Source organism: Mesoplodon bidens (assembly GCF_964165515.1).
Source record: "Mesoplodon bidens genome assembly, chromosome: 2".
Taxonomy (NCBI): domain Eukaryota; kingdom Metazoa; phylum Chordata; class Mammalia; order Artiodactyla; family Ziphiidae; genus Mesoplodon; species Mesoplodon bidens.
This window is the reverse complement of record NC_138177.1, coordinates 38,709,550-38,716,231: the sequence shown is the minus strand read 5'-3', so window position 1 is coordinate 38,716,231 and position 6,682 is coordinate 38,709,550. Positions and strand designations below refer to the sequence as shown.

The following is a 6,682-nucleotide window of genomic DNA, read 5'->3' as shown; positions in this document are numbered from 1 at the left end:
GCCCGTGCTCTGCAACAAGGGAAGCCACCACAATGAGAAGCCCACATACCACAACGAACAGTAGCCCTGCTTGCTGCAACTAAAGAAATCCTGTGCACAGCAATGAAGACCCAACGTGGCCAAAAATAAAATAAAATAAATAATTTTAAAAAATAAGAGTTTCTAGAAAAAAAAAAGCATAACCCAAGAGCATACGCCATCTAGAAGAAAGCAACATTAAATATAAAATCAAAGATAAGTTAAAACTAAAATGATGTTAAAAAGATATATGATGCAAATACTAACAAAAAGAAAACTGGAGTACCTATGTCAATATCACAAGGAATAGAGCCAAGGATAAAGAGCCACATTTCATAATGATAAAAGGGTCACTTTCTCAAGAAAACATAATAGTCCCAATTCCTAAAAGCAGAGTTTTATAATACAGGAAGCAAAACATGAACTGAAAGGAAAAAATGAACACATAATTATAAGTAGAAATTTCAACATGTTTCTCAATTGTCTTAATTTGAGAAATTAAGAAATTTGACAAACTTCTCAATTTGTCTTAATTGACAAAATAAGTAGACTAAAAAAATTCAATAAAAATAACAGAGGACTTGACCAACACTTGAACCAACTTGAAATAACTGACATTTACAGAACATTCCACTCCACTCAGTAGCATGTACTCAGAGAACTTATAACGTTCTCTGACCACAAAAAAATGAATAAATCAACAATAAAAAAATTAATTGGTAAATATCAAAATGTATTAAAATCAAACAAAATGCTTGAAAATAATCCATGGACCAAATAAAAATCATAACAATTTTTTAAATATCTTGAAAGGAATGACAATGCAAACATATATATAAATATACGGCATGCAACTAAAACAGTGCTAATTGGGAAATTCCTAGTTTTAAACACTTATATTAGAGAAGAAGAAAGGTATAAAATAAATTATCTAAACTTTCACCTTAAGGAGCTAGAAAAAGAGCAAATTAAAACTAAACGAAGAAGGAAAAAACGGAAATAATAAAAATAAAAGCAAAAACCAATAGCATAGAAAATGGATAAAAATAGAGAAAAATCAATGAAAAAATGATTGTTTTAAAAGATCATTAGCAATAGCATCAATTAGCATGAAATATTCAGGGAGAATTTAAACAAAATATGAATTTAAACAAAATATGTGCAAAACCTGAAAAATAAAAACATTTTTTTAAGGAGGAATAAAAACATTTTATCTGTGTATTCAGAATCACACACAAGTTACCTTTACAGTTCAATTTACTATATAGAAATCATTTGGGTTCTATAGTTTCAGTTAAATTCTGAACTGAGATTACAATATTGTTTTTTTTTAAAAAAAGATTGTTACATTAATTCAGTATTTTAAGCTTACCAAATTGAAATACATAAGTTCAAACTTCAGATTTATGGCAAACAGTCTTCAAATACAACGCAGATATTTCTTAAAGTTACCGTATCATTCACATGTTTTACTTGCAACTCAGAGCTGTTATACACAGAATAGCTCTCCTATAAATATGGCAAAATTGACATGCCATGAAGCTCAAAGTTGTACAGTCAGGCCAATGACTAAAGTTGTACCATCTCTTAAAAGATTTGGCATTTCTGGACCAAAAAGCACAACAAGTAAAGAAGGTTAGGAACAATTTCTCCTCCTTATTACAGTTAAAAAAAGTTGCATGGTAGCTTGGAATTTTGCATAAAACCCCACATTACACCTTGGAAAAGTCCAAGGGTAATTAGAACAACAGATTGGGGTCCTTTTTTTTAAAATTAATAGAACCCACAAAATTCAAATGGGAATTAATCAAATCAAAAATATTAAACACCTACTGGTTTAAGAGATTGAAATTCATTAGAGATTCATAACCAGTTTCCTTCTACCTTGAAATCAAGGTGTAAAAACCAGCTATTAAGTGCATTCCAAACTTCTCCTATTAGCACAGGTAGAATTTTCTGTCCATTGGCACCAAAGTGAAGTCACATTTCCTCTTGGTAGACAGAAATTCCATATCTGAACACAGAGTAAGTTAGGAAAAAATGACCCCTGTTGTTTATTACTTGTGATTCTGAGATCTAGGATAACAAATATACTAGCAGTGAACAACGCAAATTCCTGGCAACAACTGTCAGGTTAGTGACTCTAACTCACTTCCCCCAATCACCATAAAATTTTAGTATGAAAAGAATTAAAACTACAGTAAGTTGAACAAATAGGAAATAACAAGAAGCTAAGTGAATAGCTAAAACAAAACAAACCCTAAGTTTGAAATCACTGCAATGGAGAAATTGAAAATAGGTGTGCTTCACCACAACCCACCTCACAATTTTCAATTTAAATAATATTCCGTGCAAAGGAGCCTCAGGTTTCTGGACATAGATGTAGCCCTTCTTTAAGATTTAGTGCGCTGCAGAGTTTTCTGCAATTTTATTTCCCTCCCCCAAAGTTTATTCAAGGTACTTAAGAGAATCTTCCATTTCAGCCAAAAGATATGTGATTCAAAGCTTTACTAAGGTACTCTATGCATTCTACCTGTACAGAAACAGCTATTAATTATTACAATTGGTTTATGCAGGATTAACATTTTTGGTGTTAAAATTGTTAAACATCATGCTTACTGCACATAAACTCTCCATAATGAATCTCAACTTCACAATGATTTACCAAACATTTTACTTAAATAACTGAAAAATGTACTGAGCCAGACTAAACTTAAATGGGCTATAAAGGAAAATAACCTTCTAAACAGTCCATATACACATCTCTTTCGAAACTGCCTTTGCTAGCTAGCCCATTTCCCAAAGTTTTAGCCTGAAAAAACAGTAAAATCTACACAAAATTTTACTGCAATCATACAAGGGTAACATGAGGTCAAATACAACAAGTACTATGATGCAATTTTACATTTATTAAACTACAGTTCAAAGCACAAATGTACACATTCTAAATACACTAAACATATCTAATGAAGTCACACTGGTCTTCCACTGATATTTGATATATCTGGGTGAAAGACATTAACTTTACAAGACTTTTTAACACAAATCCTTAGTATAAAAACTGTGTACTTGTATGTAAACGTTTTAACGAGGAACCCAATTAATGGGCTTCCATCTCCACTAAGTCATCCATTTTGTTGCATATTTTATTTTAAACGCTTAAGGGGTAGAGCAAACTGGTAAGTTTAAATGTGGATACATTATCTTCATCTCAATTACCCCCAGTGAATTATAGATGAGAGCTAATTTTGTCTGGTCCCAAATAGCAATTACTAGTAGTTTTTGTTTCCAAGAGAATTAACTGAATAAGATTGTTCAAATTTTTTCCACACTGGAATGTAGACCAGACAAGCTTAACCTGCAACTTCAGATCTAGAAAAGCGTTAATGCCTGCTTAAGCTTCAGTGGAAAAGCTGTCTTCTTGGCTCAACTGAATGCAAGAAGGCACAAAGAAGTTCTTCATCATCGTGTCTGAAGTAATTCCAGAATCTTGCATCTCATACCAATCACTGTATGACATCATATAATAAATAGCTGGGGGCTTCCCTGGTAGCGCAGTGGTTGAGAGTCCGCCTGCCGATGCAGGGGACGCGGGTTCGTGCCCTGGTCCGGGAAGATCCCACATGCCACGGAGCGGCTGGGCCCGTGAGCCATGGCCACTGAGCCTGTGCGTCCGGAGCCTGTGTTCCGCAGCGGGAGAGGCCACAACAGTGCAAGGCCCGCATACCGCAAAAAAAAAAAATGAAAAAAATCAAAATTAAAAATAAAAATAAATAAATAAATAGCTGGCCTCTGAAAATCATTAAAAGCAGATGGTTCGTGAAAGAATCTGCTCCCATGTTATCAAAGGTAAGCCAATCTCCCACATTCAGCTCAGGAAGAAGACAGTTTTCCACAATTTGATCAAGCTCGTCACAGGATGGACCCCAAAGGCTGCTTGTAAACAGAGGCTCATCTTCCTTGTATTTCTTGTGAACCTCTGGAATGGTATTTAAGTCCTCAGACAGTTTACTTGCAAAAGAACCATAAACCCCATCGTTCATATAATACACGAAGGCTGGTTCATCACTTCCGGTTTTTCCTACTCCAGAGGAAAACTTATTTTCAACAACTGTCTTTGCAATGATATTAACTGCAAGTGTAAATGCAGAAGACACAGAGTAGCTTCCGGGTTCAGAAATTATCTTAATGTCAGATCCTTCAGGAAAGTAGACATCCAACAAAGGGCTGATAACATGATTAGCCTCTTCCAATCGAAATTCGGTTCCTGTGAAGCCTCCACCAATGTCTAACATGTTCATTGTGAAGCCAAATTCTCCAGCCATATTAAATACACATCGAGCATCAGATAGAGCATGTACATATACTTGAGATTCTTTGCAAGCACTTGAAACATCAAATTTAACCCCAGTAATTTGGACATCAAGTTCCTTAGCACATTCCAAAAGATGCCTACAGGGCAGGCATCTTCAGGGTAGTGCCAAACTTTGTTACCCTCTTCACCTCCAATATTATCTTCTGTGCCGATATGTAGTAAGACCTTGGCATTTGGGTGATCATGTGCAATTTTCTTCAATTTGACTTCATTGTCACATGTCATGATATTCACTACAACTTTTGCTGCATACTTTATCTGAGACACTTGCTTGCAAGGACTTATGTAAATGATGTTTTCTGGAGATACACTCAATTCTTGCACTAAAGCCATTTCAGTTTTACTGGAACAAGCAAATCCAGTTCCAAGAGCTGCCAAAATCTCAAAGACAGCTGGAGTGGAGTTGCACTTTACCATGTAGAATGGCTTTATCTGAGCCACTATGTTCTGCCACTGACTGTGTTTCTTCACAATCTTTCCAAGATCTCCCACAAAAAATGCATTTTTCCCTGTCAGGGTATGTTCATAAACATAGTTATCAACAACATTTACAAGGTTTGTTTCTTCATCCAACGAGCCAACGGAGTAGTTTGCATCGTCAATAAATCCTTTCATCTCAGTATTCCACAAAGCCGAAAGTCATAAACCAGGAAAAACAAGAGAGGCCACCAAGCCTTACAGCTGGGTCCTTAGAATATGCAGCAAAATGCACAAGTTAGGAGATGGAACCCCCCCCATCATCATCTAGGTTCCCAAGGTGGCTCCGCGTTGAAGTCGAACTGCTCTCTCTACAGCACTTCTCCTAGGCCCTCTGGGTAGTTAGTTGTATACTTGGTCAGAAAGTTCGCCGTGAGATAATGGCCCAAAGAGTCGGGTAAAGCGTCTTCTCTTTTTAGGCGGAATTTTAAAAGAGGGGTGTGGTTACCTTGAGCAGAAATACCCAAGGCGGCCTGGGCCATAGGCTGCGGGGACGACGTTGGGGGAAAAGCGCGGCACCGACACCAGCTATGTAGCAGTGGTGGCGGCGGCCGAAGGAGAGAAACAGAACAACAGCGCGGGCAGAAGAAGAAAGGCGAGGGCTGGGCGCGGAGAGGATTCAGCCTCGTCACACCGCAGAGCAGAGAGCGAGAAAGGATGAGAAAAGGCAGAGAAGGCGAAAAAACGAAACACTGCAACCGAGTGAAGAGCCACAGAGTGTGGGGAATACAAAACATTTTTGAGTAAATTAAAGTAGAACTAAATAATTGGAAAGATATCCGATATTCATAGATTGGAATTAACATCTTAAAAATACTGACTATTTTTAAGATGTTAATTCTCCTTAAATTGATATGTAGATCCAGATTGGGATTCTGATGAAAATGCCAGCAGGCTCTCTTGCAGAACTTGACAAGTTGACTTTAAAATTGATATGTAACTTCAGAGAACTTAAAATATCCAAAACAATTTTGAAAAAGAATTAGGTTGGAAAACTTAAAGTAAGGGATTTCAAGACTCACTGTAAAGCTACAGTAATCAAGACTGTGGTTTGGGTATAAGGATAATCATATAAACCAACAGAACTGAATTGAGGGTCCAGAAATAGATCCATACTTACATGGGTCAGTTATCACTAATGACAGAAGTGTCAAGGGAATACAGTGGGGAAAAGAGAGTTGTTTCAACAAGTGCTACTGAAACAGCTGGATATCCATACAGAAAAGAATGAACCTCAACCCTTCCCTCACATCATATATACCAAAAACTAACTTGATATGGATCATACACTTAAATGTAAGAGCTAAAACTATGAAACTTCTAGAGGAAAAGATAGAGGAGAAAATTTTTGTGACCTTGGGATAGGCAAAGATTTCTTAGAGAGGATACAAAGAAGCATGAACCATTAAAAAATAAACTGATATTCATCAAAAATAAAAACTTCTGCTCTTCGAAAGACACCATCATAAAAATGAAAAGCCACACAAGAAAAAATTCACAATACATATGTGTGACAAAGGGCCAATATACAGAATATTTCAGGAATGTCTTCCAGCCAATAACGTCTTCCGACAAACAACCAATTTTTTAAATGGCAATATATTTGAACAGATACTTCACAAAATAAGATATAAAATCTCAAATACGTGAAAATATGTTTAACAGCATTTATCTTAAAGAAAATTTAATTTAAAACTACAATGAGATACCGCTACACATCCATTAGAATGGCAAAAATTTTAAAGACTGACTATATTAGACCAACTATATTAGTTGTTAGGATATGGAGCAACAGAAATTCTCATACATGGC

General features: G+C 36.0%; 1 pseudogene across 1 annotated transcript; it reads right to left on the bottom strand.

Moving 5' to 3' along the window:
- Positions 1-3,235: 3,235 nt before the first annotated feature.
- LOC308612678 (antizyme inhibitor 1-like) lies at positions 3,236-5,008 on the bottom strand (annotated as a pseudogene). The gene is made up of 2 exons: positions 3,804-5,008; positions 3,236-3,552 (listed from the first exon to the last, which is right to left on the bottom strand). The product of its transcript is annotated as an antizyme inhibitor 1-like (transcript).
- Between the last annotated feature and the right edge of the window lie 1,674 nt (positions 5,009-6,682).